Genomic DNA, 22,095 nt, shown 5'->3' with positions numbered 1-22,095 from the left:
CGCCCGGACTGGGACACGCCCAGCCGGGACGCGCGACCCGGTCAACCGGGACTCGCGTCCCGTGCGTCCGGTCCGCGGAACTCAAGCATATCCACCCTCCATCCCTCTCCATCCAAGGGCCAAGAAGCAAGCCAAAGTTCAGCCGTGGGAGGGCCCTTCTTGGGTGATCTTTAGCCATCCATATCATGCCAATCAACGGAGGAGAAGCCTTGGATCCATAGTGCCATGTTTTGTCTAGGGCTTAGGGTATAAAAAGAGATGTAAAGGGGCCATTGGAGGCCATCAAGAGTTCTTTTGAGAGTCATGGTTATGTCGGCCGTAAGGCTTGGGCGGCGTTTGTGCCGAGTTCGGTCTTAGATCTTGTGTTCTAGGACTTGGGCTAGTGGTAGATACATCAATCTCCACTAGATTGGGCTAGGAAGAGATCTCTTCAATCTCTTTCTAGATTTCCTTTGCTTTCTTTTCTATTGTTCTTCGTTCTTCAAGTTAGTGGAATACAAATCAAGTTTTCTTCATTGTTGATCTCTTTCATTGAGTTAATCCACCGGCGTTACCTACAATCGGTCCACCATCAAAGGATTTTGGAGGCGCACGCGAGGAGCGCAAGGAAAAGAGGCTTGGTGAGGGGCTTTGGACCGTGAGCCCCCATCAATTTGGTGCTTTCATTGAGAGGTCCTCTCAAGGAGGTAACGCTTGAATCCCAATCTTCCAGATCTGAATTTTCGTTGCATATTCTGTTTGATCTAAAGTTAAAATTCAGATCATAGATTTTGGGGAAGTTCATAAAAATTCTGCATCCTATATTTGGCTCGAATTTGTATACGATTGGGGGATGTTTAATTTCTGTTTTTATTATTGTAAAACCCCTGTCGGAGGCTGATTGAGTGGTGTACACGTGAGGTGGGTTGGTTCATCCATTGGGTGACAACCGCAGGAGGATTGGGGGCTGGTTTGTGAAGTTCCTTTGTTGCAGAAAAATTCTGCAACTAGGTGCTTGCTTTGGGTGTTAAGAACAGGGTTCTGAAGCTTTGATTTTGAGTTTTGGTGGAGAGTTTCAGAGCTTATTATTCACTGTAATAGGCATCCCCACGTGTTGATTTGGTTCTGTTTTGAGGGAGATCTTGGCTGCTGAAGTTTGTGGACTGCCGCAGAAATTTTCTGCAGCCCAGAAATTTTCTGCAGCAAGTCTTTGGGGCTTGAGTGGTTTGGTTTTTGGGAGTTTGAGGGGCTGTTGTCTCAAGGATTTAGAGTCCTAAAACAGAGGGTTAAAAGGAGATGGAGTCCCCCCGTTATAGCAACCAAGATAGGAGGTTAGAAGCCCTGGAAGTTAGTTCAGCCAACCTTAACCGCGCCTTGGAAACCTTGTCCAATACTATGGCTGCAAATATGGCTGAAATAAGGAGAGAAAACAATGCCAACATGGAGAGGTTGGAAAGGAGGATGCTAGAGAGGGAACATAAGAGGGTGCAAGAAGAAGTGCCTAGGTCGCATGCCGCACGGCAGGGCCGGGCAAGGTATGAGAGCGATGCCATTAGTGTTCAGGGTACACACCATGTAGATCATGACATTAGGCACCATGGGCGAATGGGAGGAAGGATTGAAGCCGAAGGCTTAGTGTTTGAGAGGTGGCTTGATGATGAGCGGGTTAGTAATGGCCATAACAATCATGATGAGGCCGATAGTGAACCCGAAGAACGCCCCTTCCATGCTCAAAGGCCTTATGGCCGGAGAGAACCCATGGCAAGGAGAGGAAGAAACATGCGAGGTAATGACTTTGGAGATGATGACTATAGGGGTCCACGGCCTAGAGGAGAAGGGCTTAGGAAACCCAAAATTGACTTCCCAAAGTTTGGTGGAGGAGACCCGTATGAGTGGCTTGACAAGGCGGATCAGTACTTTGACGTTTATGACATCCCACGGGCTGATCGGGTGACCTTAGCCAGTTTTCACTTAGAGGGTAGGGCTAGCCGATGGTGGAGGTGGATCCGGGCCTTGTATGAGAAAGAAGGGAGAAGGTTGGGGTGGACGGCCTTTATGGATGAATTCATGAAACAATGGGGACCATCTCCCGTTGTCAATCACCATGGTCAACTTGCAAAACTTAAACAGGAAGGCAAAGTCCAGACCTACATCGATGAGTTCCGGCAATTACAAACTATGGTCAGCGGATGGTCCGACGAAGCCTTGCTTGGTACCTTCATCGACGGCCTCAAACCATGGCTAGCCAAGGAGATCAAACTCAAACAACCAACACGGCTACAAGAGGCAATGCGCATGGCGGAGATCCTAGACCAAAGCTACAACCCGGAACGACGTCCAACCAAGGATGGTGCCATCAGCAAGTTCACCAAACCACAACCATCCAAGGTAAATTTCAGATCCAAAGAGATAACTTCAACAGGTTCCAAAAATCAGCAAAGGGAGGTAAAGAAGTTGTCACGTGATGAGCTGCAAGACTACATAAAAAAGGGTCTATGTTTCAAGTGCGGTGAAAAGTGGAGCCGGGAGCATCGTTGTAAGACCGGCCAAGTCTACGTCCTTGATGCAAGCAGCGACGAAGAGCCCGCTGCATCTGAAAATTCAGATAGCAGTAGTGAGGAGGAAGATCACCCCGAAGAGACCGAACCATGTGCAGAAAATCAGCAAGCCGAATTGTCACTCAATGCACTTTGCGGCGCACCCAAACCCTCGACAATGAGGCTCATGGCTTGGATCGGCAAGCATGAAGTCTCCTTGTTAGTGGACAGCGGCTCTTCTCACAATTTCATCAACTCAGCAATCGTACGCAAGGTTGGACTCAAAGGTACACCGGTTTCACCGTTTGACGTCAAAATTGCTAGTGGTGAAAAATTACTATGTGCTGAAATTGTTAATAATGTAAAGATGAATGTACAAGGGGTGAGAGTTAAAGCCGATCTACATGTACTTCAGTTAGTCGGCTTAGACATTGTATTGGGAAATGCATGGTTACGCAGTCTAGGCCGGGTGGTGACCGACTTCGACGCGATGACCATGGAGTTTAAACTTGGTGGCCGAAAGAGGACATGGACGGCCTTGAGCAGCAAGGAAGTACGGCCTTGCGAGGCCAACATGATAGAAAAACTATGCAAAGGAGGGGCTAGCTGCTTTGCCGTTGTTATGGCTAGCCCGAACCAAGAAGGTCCTCTCCAAGATGATGCAGAAATTCAGCAGCAGCAGCAAGCACTTGAGGGGCTGCCACCACCAATCCGGAGGGTGTTAGAGGCTCATCAAAGTGTCCTCCAGAAGCCTACTTCCCTCCCGCCACAACGAGACTTTGATCATCCAATTCGGATGAAAGATGAGGCTGCTGCAGTCAATGTTCCACCATACAGGTACGCACACTTTCAAAAGGGAGAAATTGAGCGTCAAGTTGATGAAATGCTTAGCCAGGGGCTGATCCGACATAGCTCGAGTCCCTTCTCCTCACCCGTCCTATTGGTGAGAAAGAAGGATGGCTCATGGAGGTTCTGCACCGACTACCGAGCTCTTAATGAAGCAACCATCAAAGACCGTTTTCCGATCCCTACGGTGGACGAGATGCTCGATGAATTGCATGGTGCCAAGTTCTTCACCAAATTGGACTTACGAGCCGGCTACCATCAAATCAGAATGAAAGAGGAGGATGTGCACAAGACGGCCTTCAGGACACATTCCGGCCACTACGAGTACTTGGTGATGCCATTCGGTCTATGCAATGCGCCATCAACATTCCAAGCGGCCATGAACGAAATTTTCAGACCCCACTTGCGAAGGTTTGTCTTAGTATTTTTTGATGACATCTTGATATATTCCAGATCCATGGACGAGCACCTTGAGCACTTGGAGATTGTTCTACGCACCTTGGAGGAGCACCACTTTCACATCAAGCCTTCAAAGTGTGCATTCGCACAAGCGGAGCTCGAGTACTTGGGCCACATAATTTCAGCCGAAGGAGTTCGTGTGGATCAGCGAAAAATTCAGGCCATGCTCGATTGGCCATGGCCGAAGGATATCACAGCCCTAAGAGGATTTTTGGGGCTAACAGGCTACTACCGACGATTCGTAAAGGATTATGGGCTGATTGCAAAGCCACTAACCACCATGCTGAAGAAAGGAGGTTTCATGTGGACCATTCAAGCACGCAAGGCATTTGAAGACCTCAAGGAAGCTATGACACAAACACCGGTACTTGCCTTGCCCGACTTTTCCAAACCGTTCGAGGTCTACACCGACGCTAGTGGCGAAGGTATAGGTGCTGTTTTGGTGCAGGAACGACGACCCTTGGCCTTTATTTCCAAAGCATTAGGGCCAAGAAAGAAGGCTTGGAGCACCTACGCAAGAGAATTGTTGGCGGTTGTACATGCGGTGAAGATTTGGAGGCCATACCTTCTCGGCCGGCGCTTCACCATCATCACAGACCAGCAAGCCCTCCGCCATCTACTTCAACAGAAGATAGTGACTCCCGAGCAGCAAAAATTTCTTGTCAAGTTGCTGGGATTCGAGTACGACATCATCTATCAACCCGGCAAAGAAAACAAAGTGGCTGACGCATTGTCGCGAAGGGAGAACGACCAGATGTTGTGGGTGGCTGAAGACATGGATGAGCCGCAGAATTTTGCAGCAATCAGCGGCGTTGATTGGAGGATTTGGGACCGAGTTCGTGAAGCATCAAAGCTTGACGCACGAGCACAAGAAATCCAAGAGAAACTTGATGCAGCGGCTACGGGTGTTGCAGAATTTAAGGTGCGTGATGGTCTGATTTTTTACAAGGGAAATATCTATGTCCCCGACGTCCCCGACTTGAGAAGAAACATCTTAGACCACTTCCACAACAGCAAGGAAGGTGGCCATTCAGGATGGCTTCGCACCTATCTTCGTGTGAAGCACTTTTTCTATTGGGAAGGATTGAAGCGCGACGTCAAAATCTTGGTGGCCGAGTGCGAGACATGCCAGAAGACCAAATATGATCCACGGGCACCCACCGGACTGCTGCAACCACTTCCCATTCCGAACATGATATGGGAGGATCTGACCATGGACTTCATCGAGGGTCTACCAGCAAGCAAAGGCTACGAAGTGATCCTAGTGGTGGTTGATCGGCTAAGTAAGTATGCACACTTCATACCTCTTAAACATCCTTACACAGCCAAGTCAGTTGCACATGCATTCGTGGAGACCATTGTTCGACTCCATGGAGTACCAAGGAGCATCGTCACCGACCGAGATCGAGTCTTCATGAGTACTTTCTGGAAGGAGCTGTTCACCTTGCAAGGAAGCAAACTGAAAGCCAGTTCCTCTTACCACCCGCAGACGGACGGACAAACAGAGATAGTCAACAGGACCTTGGGGCAATACTTGCGCTGCTTCTGCCATGAGCAACAATCACGATGGGAAGCTTTCATACCCTGGGCTGAATTCTGGTATAATACTTCCTACCACTCATCCATTAAATTGAGTCCTTTTGAACTTGTGTATGGGAGGCCCCCTCCACTACTGACTACATATGAGAGAGGCACGGCCCGAAGTGAGGAAGTTGAACAAGAATTAATGACAAGAGGCGAAGTCCTAGCAAATGCAAAAAGAGAGCTTCAGAAGGCACAAGAAAGAATGAAGAGGTACTATGACCAAGGTCGCCGAGAAGTTGTCTTCAACCCTGGCCAGTATGTCTACTTAAAGCTGAAGCCCTACCAACAGAAATCATTAAAAGACAAGTTCAGCCGCAAGCTATCTCAAAAATTTTATGGACCGTTCAGAATCATAGAACGCATCGGAGAGGTTGCCTACCGACTGGAGTTACCCGCCTCATCTCATCTGCATCCAGTCTTCCATGTGTCGTTGCTCAAAGAGAAGGTTGGTGACCCGACATTAGTTGCACCAGACCTTCCCATATTCAACGAAGAGGGTCGACTACTTCTACAACCAGTTGAAGCTCTCAAGTACCGCATATGGAGACGAGGCCGAGAACGACGCAAAATCTGGCAAGTCTTGATTCAGTGGGGCGGCTTGCCCAAGGAAGATGCTACGTGGGAGGACTATGACGAGGTCTCTCAGAGGTACCCTAACTTCATCCTTGAGGGCAAGGATGTTCTTCAAGGGAGGAGGAATGTTGAGGACCCCCGCAAGCCACGCCGCAAGAGGAGCAACAGTCGCACACCAACTGAAGGCCAAAGTAGCCATGCCAACCAAAGAGGGCCATCGGACCACAAGGAGGCCAACGGAGGGTCAAGCCAAGGCCAACTACTTTGCTTGGAAAGCCTTGGCCAACCACCTTCATACGGCCGAGCACGCCCAACCTCGGCCAAGCCAAACATGTGCCCATGCATGCCCAAGCCATGGCCAAGCATGCCCAACCTTGGCCGAACCCGCCGCGCGCACCGCCCCGCCGAAGCCAAGCCACAGCCCAATCCTGCCATTGCTACAGTGCAGCGAGGTTCTTGGCCAAGAACCTCGCATGCTACAGTGCTACAGTGCCCGTGCCCAGCCCCGCCCGCGCGCCCAGGCCCGCGCCCAGCCCCGCCCGCGCGCCCAGGCCCGCGCCCAGCCCCGCCCGCGCGCCTGCCCGCCCGTGCGCCCAGCAGGCCGACCGCCCGCGCCCGCCCGCGCGCCAGCCAGCGCGCCCGCGCCCGCCCGCGCGCCCGCCAGCGCGCCCGCCCGCGCGCCCGCCCGCGCGCCCGCCCGCGCGCCCGCGCCCGCCCGCGCGCCCGCCCGCGCGCCCGCGCCCGCCCGCGCGCCCGCCCGCGCGCCCGCGCCCGCCCGCCTGCGCCCGCCCGTGCGCCAGCGCCAGCCGACCGCGCCCGCCCGTGCGCCAGCGCCCACGCGCGCGCCCGTGCGCGCCCGCCCGCCTGGCGCGCGCCCAGTCCCAGTCCCGCCCGGACTGGGACACGCCCAGCCGGGACGCGCGACCCGGTCAACCGGGACTCGCGTCCCGTGCGTCCGGTCCGCGGAACTCAAGCATATCCACCCTCCATCCCTCTCCATCCAAGGGCCAAGAAGCAAGCCAAAGTTCAGCCGTGGGAGGGCCCTTCTTGGGTGATCTTTAGCCATCCATATCATGCCAATCAACGGAGGAGAAGCCTTGGATCCATAGTGCCATGTTTTGTCTAGGGCTTAGGGTATAAAAAGAGATGTAAAGGGGCCATTGGAGGCCATCAAGAGTTCTTTTGAGAGTCATGGTTATGTCGGCCGTAAGGCTTGGGCGGCGTTTGTGCCGAGTTCGGTCTTAGATCTTGTGTTCTAGGACTTGGGCTAGTGGTAGATACATCAATCTCCACTAGATTGGGCTAGGAAGAGATCTCTTCAATCTCTTTCTAGATTTCCTTTGCTTTCTTTTCTATTGTTCTTCGTTCTTCAAGTTAGTGGAATACAAATCAAGTTTTCTTCATTGTTGATCTCTTTCATTGAGTTAATCCACCGGCGTTACCTACAATCGGTCCACCATCAAAGGATTTTGGAGGCGCACGCGAGGAGCGCAAGGAAAAGAGGCTTGGTGAGGGGCTTTGGACCGTGAGCCCCCATCAACTTCGCCAAGGACGTAGGCCGCTTCCGAGGGGCGGAGGCACTTTAAGAGGGGGGCGGTGAACGAGGTCCGATACAGCCTCCCTTCATAGAGTACGTAGTGGGCGGACTTCATAACAAGTCGCCGAGCTTGATCTTCGTCTTCAGGGAGGATCCCTTCGGCGAGGTAGGCGACAAGCGGGTCCATCCAAGACGGCTCCGGATCAATCGCCATCATCGCTCCAGCCTCGCCGATGCTCGAGGCATCCAGGGTCTCCAGGTAGATCGCCCTCGACAAGTTGTGCGCGTCTGCGCCCACTAAGCGGGACAACCTGTCGGCCCTGGCATTTTCACTTCTTGGGACCTGCTGGATGTCGACACTGCCGAGGTCGGGAATGAGTGCTTGCACCTTCCGGACGTAATTCTGCATGGTCGGGTTCCGGGCCTCGAACTCCCCACGGACCTGCCCGACCACCAGCTGGGAGTCGGTGAAGACCTTCAGGCGCCGGATGCCGAGCTTCTTGGTGAGTTTGAGTCCCGTGACTAGGGCCTCGTACTCCGCCTCGTTGTTGGTCACTGGAAATCCGAACCTCAAGGCATACTCGGCTATTACTCCATCAGGACTGGTAAGGACCAGCCCGGCCCCTCCACCTTCGGGGTTCGACGACCCATCGATGTGAAGCGTCCAAATCGGGAGGTCGAGGCTGGGTGTTTCCGGCGACCTAGGTTCCGCCTCCTGCACCGTGCACTCAGCGAGGAAATCCGCGAGCGCCTGGGCCTTGATGGCGGGTCGGGGCTGGTAGCGGATGTCGAACTCACCAAGTTCTACTGCCCACTTCACCAGCCGTCCCGCATTCTCAGGATTGCTGAGGATCTGCCGCAGCGGTTGATCGGTCAAGAAGGTGACAGAATGGGCCTGGAAATAGGGGCGAAGCCTCCTGGTCGCGGTCAGCAGCGCGAAGGCGATCTTTTCAGCCTTCGTATACCGCGTCTCGGCATCCCGTAGGACCCGGCTGATGTAGTACACAGGCTTCTGGAGCTTTGCCTCTTTCCGAACCAGTACCGCACTGACTGCGGTTGGGGAGACCGCCAGATAGAGGTAGAGCATCTCCCCTTCTTGCGGCTTGGACAGCAGGGGAGGAGACGCCAAGTATTCCTTGAGCTGGTCGAATGCTGCTTGACATTCGGCCGTCCAGAGGAAGTCTTTCGGGCGTTTCAACACCTTGAAGAAAGGTTGGCAGCGTTCGGCCGATTTTGCCACAAATCGTCCGAGCGCGGCGACCCTCCCAGCGAGCTCCTGAACCTCCTTCACTTTGGTCGGAGGGGACATATCTTGGATGGCCTTGATTTTGTCCGGGTTGGCTTCGATCCCCCGCTGGTTGACAATGAAACCGAGGAACCTCCCGGCCGAAGCGCCAAAGGCGCACTTCGCTGGGTTCAGCTTCATGCGAAACTTCCGCAAGGTGGCGAAAGTCTCCTCCAGATCCGCGATGTGCTGGTCTGCATGGCGGCTCTTCACCAGCATATCGTCCACGTACACCTCCATGTTCCGGCCGATTTGCTCTTTGAAGATTTTGTTGACGAGGCGCTGGTAAGTGGCGCCAGCATTCTTCAGACCGAAGGGCATTACCTTGTAACAGTACAGCCCCCGGTCTGTTATAAAGGAAGTTTTCTCCTCGTCCTGTGGAGCCATCATTATCTGGTTGTAGCCGGAGAAGGCGTCCATGAAAGACAGCAGCTGATATTCGGAAGTCGCGTCGACCCAGTTGGTCTATCCGCGGAAGCGGAAAGCTATCCTTGGGGCATGCCTTGTTCAGGTCGGTGTAGTCGACGCACATCCCTCCACTTTCCGCTCGCCTTCCGGACAAGTACGACATTTGCCAGCCATTCGGAGTAGCTGACCTCCCTTATGAATCCTGCCTCCAAGAGCTTGTCTACCTCCTGGTCGACCACTCGGATCCGATCCGGGGCACAGTGTCTCTTCTTCTGTTTTACCGGTCGGTGGGTCGGGTCGACGTTGAGGGCGTGAGAAATGACCTCCGGGTCGATCCCAGGTACATCGGCCGCCGACCAGGCAAACACATCGACATTGGCTCGGAGAAATTCCACCAACCGGGCCCGAGCTCCCGGGTCGAGATTGGCGCCGACCCGGATCGTCCTGTCCGGGCGACCTTCCTCGAGGGGAACTTCGATCACACCCTCGGCCGGCTCCCCGTGCCGCAAGGCCACCTCGTCTCTGGCGTCGAGGGACTCGACGCTTAAGGCTTCTACGGGCTTCTTCCCTTTGAGAGTTGCTAGGAAACATTGCCTTGCGGTCGGTTGGTCACCTCGGACCTCTCCAATCCCGGCCGCCGTGGGGAACCGCATGAGCAAGTGGTACGTAGAGACCACCGCGCGAAGGGCGTTCAGTCCGGGTCGTCCGAGGATAGCGTTGTAGGCCGAGGGAATACGGACGATCAAGAACCCGAGCCGCACCGTGGCTTCTGCGGGTGCAACGCCCGCAGTCACAGGCAGCTCAACGACACCTTCGGCCGAGATAGCGTCACCAGTGAATCCTATGAGGGGGGTGGATGTTTTGGTGCAACAATTGTCCTGGACAAGCTCATCTTTTGGAAGGCCTCGTAAAACAAAATATCAGCTGAGCTTCCACTATCCACAAGAACAACGCCTTACATCATAGTTTGCCATAGTGAGGGAGATCACCATGGCGTCATCGTGGGGGGTCTGAACCCCCTTTACATCTTCATCAACAAAAGTGATTACATTACCGACCCTTTGCCTCTTTGCGACGGCTGCCCCTGACGCTTCAGTCGAGCCCCCTGCGCTCCTCTCGGGCCGGGGGCAGCCCCCAGTGATAGTGTGGATCACGCCCGCGACGGGTCGATTCCGCTCCCGAGGCTCCTGAGGGGCCGGGTCGGCCGACGCGGGTCTGCGGGGGGACGTCGGTCGTTCACATATCGACCGAGACGCCCTCGGCGGATGAGAGCCCTCGATCTCGTCCCGAAGCTGGAAGCAGTCTTCGGTGTCGTGGCCGTGGTCCCGGTGGTACTCACAGTACGCCCGAGAGTGCCTCCTCCCAGGAATCTTCCTTCATCTGTCTCGGGACCCGGGAGGTCCTCCCGCCCCTTGATTTCCATGAGGATCTGGGCCCGGGGAGTCAGGAGAGGAGTGTACCGGTTGAAACGTCGGGGCGGAGAACGAGGGCGTAGGGCGCCGTGGTTCCTCGCCGGCGACAGGCTTCTGCGCCGACGTTGAGGCGTCGGGCTCCTCCTCTGGCGTGCCTCTTTTCGCCTTTTCTTTCCGAGCTTTGGAGGGATCTCGGCGGCCTCCTTGCTCCGGTGGGCGGCCGCCTCCTCGGCGTCCGCATACTGGTTCGCCCGGGACAACAGCTCCGGGAAGCTCCGCGGCAGGCGTTTGTCCAGGGAGAAGGTGAGTCTGCCCTTTCGGAAGCCACGCTTCAGGGCTGAAAGAGCCACCTCCTGGCTCAGGTTCCGGACTTCCAGCGTAGCCTTGTTGAAGCGGGTAAGATAATCCCGCAAGCTTTCTCCCTCGTTTTGCCGGACATCAAAGAGGGAGTCGGAGACCAGTCGCCGCCGGCTACTGACGGCGAAATGGGTGATGAAGAGGCGAGTAAACTGGTCGAAGGACTGGATTGAGTTAGCCTCCAAGCCGGCGAACCACGCCCTTGCCGGGCCACGGAGGGTCGCCGGGAAAGGCCTTGCAGAGGAGAGGATCTGATGCTCCGTGGAGGAGCATAAGGGTCCTGAAACTCTCGACGTGATCCCGCGGGTCCGCCGCCCCGTCATAGGGCTCGATCGCCGGCATTTTAAACCCCGGCGGATTCGGGGTCCGCAGGATCCTCGAGGCAAGCGCCGGCTGGGAGGAGATCTCCAAGTCGGCGAAGGGATCTTTGGAGTGGCCCTTCAGGACCTGGAGTTGTCGGTGGAGATCGTCCACCCGCCGGTCCAGGGAGCGCGACCGATGGGTGGGAGACAAGGAGCACCGAGAGGGGGACCGACTGGAGCGCGGGTTCCTTGAGGACTGGGGGGTCTGGGAACGCGCCCGGGCCCGCCTCTCGTACCCCGCGTAGCTCCGATGGGAAGGTCCCGGCAGAATGGACCGTGCTCGAGAATCTTCCTCGCGCCGGCGCTCCTCCCCATGGGAGAGGAAGGAGCGCGGGTTGAGGAGGACAGGTGAGCGCTCAGGGAACAGCGGCTCCTGGGCCCGCTGCGGCGCCCGAGACATCACACCCTGCAGGTTCTGCACTGCCTCCGCGAGGGTGCGAACCTGCTGGGCTAACTGGTCGAACTGAGCGGCTTCGACCATCTGAATGGGAGGTGGAGCGGTGGAGTGTTGCTGAGAATGTGTTGGAGACGCAGCGGCCTCCCGGCCGGAGGCGCGAGAGGCCCCGCGACCGGAGGCATTGGAAGCTCCACGACCACCTCGCCGTGCCATCACGATCGCTCTGAGATTCGGCCCTTCCTCTAGCGCCAACTGTTGCTGGTGGTCCAAACCGAGAACGATTGGCACAGCGGTGTGAACGGGGTTCCGTTTGAGTTGCCTTGGTTGGTGTTGATTGCGCTCCACCTTCCACCGGGAAACCTGCAAGCAAGCCTCGCACCACCACTGGGGTAGTGGGGGCCCTCCGACGATCAAGTCAGAGGAGATTGGAGGAGAAGGAGAGATAATAGTAGCAAGTAAGAGAATGCTCTGGAAGTTCTCGCTTCCCCCCCTCCTCCCCCCAGCCGCATATATACCAGGCTGGGGGGTCTTTCAGGGGGGTTCGTCATCGTGGGGCAACGATGGAGTTGCCACTGGCATGGCCGTTACAGGGCGTCGTGGGGGCAGCGCTGGGTACGGCCATGACAGGGCGTAGTGGGGCTCCGCTTTGTACGGCTGTTACAGGGGATCGTGGAGCAGCGCCGGATGCGACCGTTGCAGGGAGTAGTGGAGCAGGGGGCCGCGGCGTGCCTCAGGGGAACAGCCTGTCGTTGTCGGGAGATTGCCGACTCGGGGTCGGATGACTGGATCAGGGGGCAGCCGACTCGGGGTCGGGCTGCGGAGCCGAAGATATCCGACTCGGGGTCGGATTGCTGGATCAAGGGACTGCCGTAGTCTTCCTGGGCGCGCGTGCCGGTCACGTGGGGCATGGTGGCTAAGTTCCCCCGTAACACAAACCTTCGAGACAGAAACAAAATTAATAATTCATCAGCAAAAGTAGCAAAAGGCTTTTATTAGTATGACATCCTCAAAAAAAATTTCTCTCCAATTTTATCAATAAAACACCACCCTTGATAGTGAATCTCACCTAACATCAATTATAATTCACATAAATTAACCAACTGCGCCTCTTAATAGTCATCACCTTAGTTGTTGGCTATCTTTGCTATCACATTTAACTATAGGTTTCATCTTGTAACATCAAGAATTTAGCAAATGTAGCTTAAGGCCTTTTGCTCTTTATTAATTTGAATTTGGTCACAAGAACATGGCCATAACAACTTCCTAACCTCCACTTTGTGTAGATACTTTCAAATATATACATATCAATATCACTGTACATGCTCACTTTTTCTCTTGTCAAGATCATATGGGTGAATCAGACGGATGTTCTTTATCTCTTCGTCAGTTTTTTTTTTTTTAAGTTATTAGCTGTACTTATATGAGGAGCCGGTGTACTAAAAAAAGAAAAAATCACATTTCACATTTAACAAAATAACAACCAATCCATACTCCACACCTTGATTTAGCAATCTTTAAGGTCACCCAAGTATAAGGAGACCATATCAAAATCTTCATTGAAAGAAATCAAGAAATATCCAAGCAGCAGGAGAAAATATCTTCGAAAAAGCCATTGGAGCCAGCGAGATCCCATGAGTGGCAAAACAAAATCCACTTCATCATCTAATCCACAAAATATCTACCTCCCAAACCAGGTCCCCCTTCACCCATTTTAATCCCCCATCCATTCCAGAAGATGACCGGCGCCAAGCTTTACGCGACTAAAAGCCTCGCCAAAACGGCGACCAAATCGTAACCGCCGCGACAAAGTCTCGTTAGACGCGACAAAGTCTCGTTAGCCGCATCATCTCGGTGCCGCCGGCGGGCAATGGAGGAGGACGAGGGGGCGTCGCCGTTCTCTTTCGTCGGCGCCGCCGTCGATGGTGATGGGTGGGAGCCGGTGGGTCCCCCCTTGCCGCCGCCTGCGGCGGAGGAGAACGGCAGGGGTTGGGAAGTGGTCGCCGTCGGTGCCGCCGCCAACGACGACTGCTCCATCTTCCCCCCCAGCCTCCACGAAGGCCTCCACCTCCGACCCGATCTCGACCTCAATCCAACCCTAATACCTCCCCACCACCACGGCGAACCGGTCGGAGGTCTCGGCGAGTCCTCATCTCGGCAGCCGAGGCACGAAGAGGAGGGGAGGGGGAGGAGACGACGGCGATGCGACGGCGGATGTCGGATTCGGCCAGGCGTTTGCTCGGTTCGGGGTTGGAGGTGATCCATTCGAAGATTTGTCTCTGGAGAGGAGGGGGATTGGATTGTGTGATTGGAGGGGGTGTTTGGTCGGTCGCCGCGCTGGCTGGGTTTGTGGGGGCTTTGCTGTACCTCAGGCGAAGGTATCGGAGAGAGAACGAGCTCCTTCTGCTCCTTGTTCAAGAGAAGGACCAGGTACCATGCTTTGCCTGATTCCATTTCTATCCGTCTTTGATCCAGTAATTATTGGCTGGCTTGTAATTTAGTATTGTCGTTTATGATTCTATTTCAGTATTGATCCCATGTTGTGAATGCAATATCCTTTCATCCCATGTTGTGAATAGATTGGATTTCAGGAAAAAGATTGGATTTTGTGGAGAAATTAAGGAGGAACATGTTGTGGATGGATAATTTTTTTCGTTCTTGGATGACAAAAATTTAGCGATCATTATGTTTAGTGGTTTCCCCGTTTTCTTCTGTTAGATTGTAAGTTAGGCAGTTAAGGAAAATGCTAGTTTCCTTTTACATAGCGAGCGAACAGAGGAATCTTGTAGGTAGGGTCTGGTGAATTCACCTGGATTCCTTATCTTATTATTCCTTTTTCATGATCCTTATTCCAGCCCACCCCTTGAGGGTCACCCCAACCAGAATCAGACCCTCGACCTCTTGCCCAAGTGACAAGAGGTGGTACCAACTGAACTAAAGTTCAGTGGTATTTTACAAAGGATGTTACACAAATGTTTTTTTTTAATAACAGAACTTCTTGTAATTTTCTGATGGATTTTCCATCTTGATTATCTCACAAGAAATGAAAGGGGGAGCTCTCCATTTTACGTAAGAGATGATGTCATGATAACATTTAAACCAGAGGATTCTTGTATGTTTATAGAATCATGCTCATGATAAAATATGCTCTAATCCACTTACGATGCACAAAGTATGCCTATTTTTTCTTTGGTGTGTTCTTTGATTTATTTAGCATGTTATCTGTTACAAACCTATTAGAACATCCATACATCAAGTATTCATCTCGAAAATGAAAGAGGAGCTTTTAGCTGATATTATTACACAGATCTTATGCAACCATTACTATCTAATGCACATACTCTACCCATAGCAGCAACCTTCATGTGAAAGGCTTTTCTTTAAGGATTATGTGGTCCATTTCTAGCTATTCTCAAGGAATAATTTCATTGCCAAATCCTCTCAATTTTTTCCAGACAATGCAATATTAATTTTTTCAATTTTGGTCCTGTTTATAAAACTTCCGTGTATTAAAGTGATAAACATTGAAAAATATTGGCATAGATGCATGAGCATGGTTCTTCAAAGTATTTTAAATATTTTTGAAATTATTTTAAAATACTAGGAATTGGACTGATCTGATTAAGAGGTGATCTCTAAGATGGATTGAAATGTTTATAATGTCTGTGCAAACTAGTCCTAAAGTTTGTGTTGAGTGTTAGACACTGACCATTGCAACAATATGCATTCAATCAGCACCATAGGTCCAAGAAAAAAAAAAACTAAACCTACAGTCCTAAAAATTCATTTTAGAAACTCCTGCAATGTCAGTCCCAAATTTTACAAGAAAGCCCACTCAAGTAAAGCAATCATTTGGATGACCCACTCAAAACATGTATGTGCCGCAAGTTCGGAGCCAAGATATTGGAAGACAAATTAACTGTGGATAAATACAACTTGTTTTGTAAGAGAGAGAAAAAATTGATTAGCTCAAACAAAAAGAGATAAAGCAGGCATTGCCATGGGTCTGGGAGGTGGGGTGGGTGAAGTTGCCATAGAAGAGGAGCATATGGGAGTGCCATGTATGAGTTGTAAGATTGTGTGCTCCTTTTTTTTTTGTTTGGGTGTGGTGCAGGGGGTTGTGGCATGCAGATCTCTCTGAATGAATAACTGTATTTAGCAATCAGTTTTTTTTGTGTGTGTTAGGATCTCTTATATCTGATTGGATTTGTTTTAAAATTTTAAATAATGATCAGTTGACGAATGAGGATGTCTGGGCCATGGGAAACAGTAGTGGCCTGTCCTTTTTGGAAAGCAAAATTGTTTCTGTAGTTTGCTATTCGTGAGGGTTTTTTTTTTCTTCCTAATGTTTGCTACTATGAGCCTTACTTAGACATAACCTTTGACACCTACTCAATTTTTTTCTCTTTTTCTTTTATGCTTTTCTGAAGTTTTCTGGACTTCTGGAAAAGATATGAATTGACTTTGATGAGATAATCCAGTAATATGTTTAGGAGAATCTGCTGTATGATGTACATGGACCTGGTTTCATTCTTATTAGCAAGTCTTTCAATGGATACTTTGGAAATGCAAGAGGGAATAGAGTAAAGGATTCTTGGTAATATTTCCTATTACATGAACGAAGTATTGAAGCATGTGTAAAGGAGGGAAGGGGTTCTTATGGGGATGAAGTGTCTACTGGAACTTCAGGTCTATTCAATTTGTAGATGATGTGATGTTGCTTTATAATGTTTTATAAAATTAATGGGGTATCATGAGAAGTGCTAAATTTAATTTTATCAGAAAAATAGTCATGACAACTTTGTGTAATTGAAGCTTTAGGTGGTGAACTAGAATTTAGTCTGGCAATTTTTCTAAAAATTTATGAAACTATTTTTCCTGTGATTGCTGGTACTTTAGGATAAAACTAGCAAGGAACATGTGCAAATGCATGTTAAAAAATAAACTAATAAAAAAAGAGTTCAAAAAATTGGGTATTTTTGTTTCTTTTTAATTTTAAAAAGAGTCCAATCAGTTCCAGATGTGGAAATGGATAGAGATTTTTTTAAAAAAAATAAAATCCATTTGATTTGGGATGTTAGGAGGAACCATGTAGATGAGAAATAGAGGAATAAATAAAGGCGCACGTGGACTAACTACTTAATCTTTTTTTTTTTTTTTGTAGATATTGGTGAAAAGAGGAAGTGAGGCTATTTAAGTCCCAAAATTGGATAGATAAAATCTAAAATGGTATATTCTTTCTCTTTAATAATATGGTATAGATTTTGGGTTTTTTATGGTCAATTGGGGATCCACTATAAGAGGAGAGGTTCTAGTAATAAAGTGAGCCCACTCAAGTGAGCACTTACAGGAATGCTAATTTGGATGAAAAATAGAAGCTTGGTACTTGCTTGTGAAGAGAAGAATTTAGGTTTTTAGATATTACTTTATTAGACCAGGTATCAAATTTTGCATCTTCTTTTGTATTTCTTCACATATTTAGGTGAAAATGTAAGATCCCATGCAGAAGGATTTAAATAAAGGAAAATGCTTGTCCACGTCCAAGTGAAGATTTAGTTTCTACTATGAGCCTGCCTACCATGCACACCAGAGTTTGAGATGCATGTTTGTCATCAAATGTTAAGCATTACCCAAAAAAAAATATCATGGAACCGTCTTTCAACGTCAAAGTCCACTGTATATGGCAGGCAGGTTCACAGTGGTAACTAATGTATCCACTTCACGGTGGACCTAAACTGCACTCGAATGCTGTGGGGGGTAGCAGTCAGAGACAAAGGTTTCCTTGGGCCTGTGTGATGATATCATGGCAACTTATTATTTGATCAATGCCTTGTCTATTGTACCAATTCTCACAAATAACACTAATCCTGTCATGCTATGTGGCAGGAAGAATTTTCATATGACTGAGTAGGTCATGACCTAGCGTTGCTCTTAGTTAAATAAGCAGGCTGATTTCTAGTTAGGTAGGCACCTCTTAAGGGTCAACTCGCCATAGTGTTAAATTAGTTGTTTCATTACTTTCTTTTCTTTTCCATTTCCTTCAATTAACTGATAGATCAAACATAATTAAAAAAATGTGAACTGCATTTCTTTATAAATGTTAGGTAGAGATATATCATTTCGATTAAATTTTTTTGAAAAGTAAGGGTGTTTGGCTGGTCTCTAGTCGTACAATGAGGAGAAGATTGCTGTATATGCAGGGCCGGCCCGAGCCCTAGGCGACCGAGGCGGTCGCCTAAGGCCTCGGGCCAATGGAAGGCCTCCGGGAGCAGAAGCTGGCTACGAGTCTTCCCCCTTGATGGAAGGGAGGTGGAGGGTTTCTTGGCCTGCAGAGGGGCAATTGGGGAAGTTGGGGACAGTAGTTTTGTTTTGGGTGGAGAGAGAGAGAGAGAGAGGAGGGATTTGGTTGGCTTGATACACGCCTGAAGCCACTCTTATCTTTCATCCCTTCTCTTTTTGGTTTTGGTCTTGGTTTTCCTTCCCTCACAAGTCATTACTCCTGATCCAGCTGGGCCATCAGGAAAAAAGATAGGGGGATTGGAGATAGGACTTCTTGGAGGGTGGAGATTCTTTTAATTTTCTCCTCTCGGTTTCTTCTCCCCTCTTGGGTGGTAGAGAGAGAAAAGGAAGGAGGGGGTTGAATGGCTGCTGTGCCGTGATGTTGCAGTTGCAGCTTCGGTGCTCACTTGAAGGGGGAGATGGTCTTTAACAAAAGAAAAGGAGGGTAGAGAAAGAGAAGGAGGGAGGGGGGGGGGTGTTGAATGGCTGCTGTGCCGTGATGTTGCAGTGGCTGCTTGGGTACTCACTTGAAGGGGAGATGGTGGGATGGGACTTTTATTAATTAGATGGAGTGAATTTTCCATAATGACCCTACTTTCTCTTATAGAGAGGTCCCTTTCTGGACAAATTCTTTGACCGTGAAGCGCCATGGGATGACCTTTTCCTATTCTGCTCTTGCTTCACATGGTAAGCAGTATTGCCAAGAACAGTTTCATGGGCCCTTTTTTTTGAAGTATTTTTTTTTTAATATTTTCATTCAAGAATTATATTAAACTGAAGAGGCTTTTTGTCTACCTTTATTAGATTCATGCATCTTTGTTGAAATAGTGTACTTGACAGCAATCTATTTCCATAACATTTTTTTAAGTATTTTATATTTATTAAAAAAATATTATTTAAAAAAAAGAGGCCCCATTTACTGAATTCGCCTTAGGCCCCCAGATGTATTGGGCCGCCCCTGTGTATATGAGGCAAGAATTTGATGGAAATCAATTTCCCTTTCACAACTCTTCTTTGTGAAGATTTTAGCTTGAGGACTAGTATCCTCTGTTGTAGTTTCGACATCTTTTATGTTTACTCCAATCTAGAATTTTCTTTTCATGTTTGAGCCTTTTTCTGGAAGATCTGATCTACAATACATATGCGATCACCTGTGAGTTTACCTTCATCAATGTTTGATGAGGTCAACAAGCAATAAGTCATCTATCCAGGTTGACATGGCTCTATGTTCTAGTCATGGTTCTTTGTGGTTGTTGCTAGGAATTTCTGGAAGAATGCCTTGATTACTGCTGCTTCATGTTGCTAAGCATTTCTGCTTTTTCTCCCCCTGTTTTGTTCTTTGAGGCACAGCATGGCCATTCCTTGTGGCTTGTGGACATCTACGCTTGCTTGTGATGCATTTTGCTTTAACAACCTAGCAGTGTCAAAAGACTAATATGATCTTTGTCTTGTGCAGAGGATAAACCAACTGCTGCATCAAATTGCACTAATGAACGAAATTCTAGCCCAACGTCACCGGGTTACCATACTGCGGAGGCTCTGACCTCATCTGTTTGCAATCTTGACAGCAGCTTAGGGCAACCGTAATGCATTTTAATGATCTGATGCTGCACTATTCAGTCTCAATGAGAATATTTGTAATTTACATTCATGACACTTCTATGCTTATATATGTTCTTAAGAGAGGGCATATTTATGTTATCACAAAAAAAATCTAGATGCTTCTTTTTTTATGTAAAGCATTTGAAAATAATTATAAGAATTAAAAGCTCTGCCGATATTTTTGAGGACTACTTCCAGAGCTCAAAATGCTTCATGTGTTATGTGGGTTGCTGATGTATCTTGATACAAAGAATGAAACTGTTTTAAGTTGTAGTTGGCTTTGGGACAATATAGTTTTGAGCATTCATGGTGGATCTATTCTAGGTTCAATTGTTTTCAAGTTCCGCAGGGCTGCATTTTCTTATGGCCATGCACGAAATTTATAGAACTTGGGGATACAGAATCGATCGTTTCAGACTTGATTGACCTGGACCACATTTGGATGCACCTAGATAAGCAATTCTAGGGCAAATATATTCTACACTGTGTGCGCCACATGGCCATGCACCATGCCAATTACTCTATCTCCTTCTATGGGCCCTATTCATCATGCGCTCGTCCCGATGATTGGCCTATAGCAAGGAGAAGCAGTGATTGGCATGGTGCATAGCGATGTCGGCGCATGCAGTGTAGGGTATAATTTCTCCAATTATAGTATTGTAGCCCTAGTCAAAATTGATTAACCTACTCCCCTGTAAATGACTATGGTCTATTGACAAACAAGTTTGCGTAGGCATTTTCAGGCAACCAACTTAAAATAACTACATGGTACCTCCATGTGGTGCTCCGAAAATACCTGTATCCATACCTCTGAAAATAGCTACACAGTGAAATCTCATGTGATTAATGGGATTCATTTTGGTAGAAGGACCTTCGTCCGCTAAGCTCAAAATACCGCTAAGGTCGAGGCGAGATACGATCCCATATCAATTAGAACTTGCTCGATAAATCAGCACCTACGCAATTAGATATTCATTAACAGCTATAAGCTGTACACATTTTTATTTGATATCTTTCTTGAGATTTACTGCATGTAATATTCTATCCATGTTGACTACAAATTTTATTCCTGTCATCTAATTTGAATAACCATTTTATGTTTCTTCCCTGATTACCTACATAATTACATACAATTACATAAAAAAAAGATTTAATTATGTAGAGAAAGCACCACTCTGTGGAAAAACACTGGCCTAATCATGTATTGCAGTAAACATAAAATACTAATTATGTGTGTTAAGAATTGAAGCACAGCCAAACCAGGTATCATTAATTCCCCTACGATGCTGTTTCTGTCTCTTGGGAAAGGTCGGGTCTTACATACATTAGATCGTCTCTCATGCAGCATAAGATTTTCTTGCGGTGAGTTCAAAGGATCGAGGGATATTTCTTGTGTTTTCCCCGCTTTTGGTGCGTTAGGCTTTGCTTCAAGACATCAATGAATTGACGGGACAGCAGACACGAAGTAATGGAACCCCCAGGAGCATCCCAAAGCCAAGGGTGGTTCTATATACACCCCCCCTATTGCTCAGGACACCCCCCAAAAATTAAAAAAAAATTAAATACTCTCTACACCCCCCCCCCCCCCCCCCCCCCCCCATTTGCTAAGGACACCCCTAAAAAATTAAAAATACCTAAATTACCCCCCACCCTCCCCACCCCCTCACCTAAATTGCTCTCTACACCCCCAAACCCCCCCCCCCCACCCCGCTCTTCCCCTCCAAAACACCGTAACCCTTCCGCCCAAAAAACCTCGCCGGCGGCCAAACCCCCTCCGTCTCCCCCTTCTCCCTCTCGTCGCCGGTCGGTGCAGTGCACCTCGCCAACGCCCAAAACCCCCCCGTTCCCCCTTCTCCCTCTCGTCGCCGGCATTCTCCCGATCTCCGACCACCTCGCCGGCTTCTCCCGGAACCACCTCCCCGGCCATCTCCCGAGCAACGAGCACCTCGCCGGCGCCTCCACGACCACCTCGAGGTAGCTCCCCCCCCCCCCCCCCCCCCCGCCTCCAGTGCTCCGTTCGGCACTGGATCGCCGAACAGAACCCTTCTGTCGGCTGAACAGTGCCGAACAGAAGCCCTCTGTTCGGCAACCCTCAACCGAACAGAAGGCTTCTGTTCGGCTGCACGGTGCCGAACAGAAGGCTTCTGTTCGGCTGCACGGTGCCGAACAGAAGGCTTCTGTTCGGCTGCACAGTGCCGAACAAAAGGGTTCTGTTCGGCACCGTGCAGCCGAACAGAAGCCTTCTGTTCGGCTCTGTGCAGCCGAACAGAAGCCTTCTGTTCGGCACTGTGCAGCCGAACAGAAGGCTTCTGGTGCCAAATCGCGTGCCGTGCTGAATTTTGTGCCGAACATTTATGTATGCAATTGAATTATTTTCTTTGATATAGCCTAACATTGAATTTCTATATTTTCAGACATGGATCCCCGTCCCGCCAGAGTTAGACCTACGGCGTCAGCTAGGAGACGTCGTGCTAGGATTGC

General features: G+C 49.6%; 1 long non-coding RNA gene across 1 annotated transcript; it reads left to right on the top strand.

Moving 5' to 3' along the window:
- The first annotated feature begins 13,389 nt into the window (after positions 1–13,389).
- Positions 13,390–19,821, top strand: LOC103705243. Its single transcript, XR_005512223.1, has 2 exons — positions 13,390–14,163; positions 19,469–19,821. It is a non-coding gene; the product is annotated as an uncharacterized LOC103705243 (long non-coding RNA).
- The last annotated feature ends 2,274 nt before the right edge of the window (positions 19,822–22,095 follow it).

Source organism: Phoenix dactylifera, chromosome 6 (assembly GCF_009389715.1).
Source record: "Phoenix dactylifera cultivar Barhee BC4 chromosome 6, palm_55x_up_171113_PBpolish2nd_filt_p, whole genome shotgun sequence".
Classification (NCBI taxonomy): domain Eukaryota; kingdom Viridiplantae; phylum Streptophyta; class Magnoliopsida; order Arecales; family Arecaceae; genus Phoenix; species Phoenix dactylifera.
The sequence above is the reverse complement of the archived record's forward strand: the minus strand, read 5'-3'. Positions and strand labels throughout refer to the sequence as shown.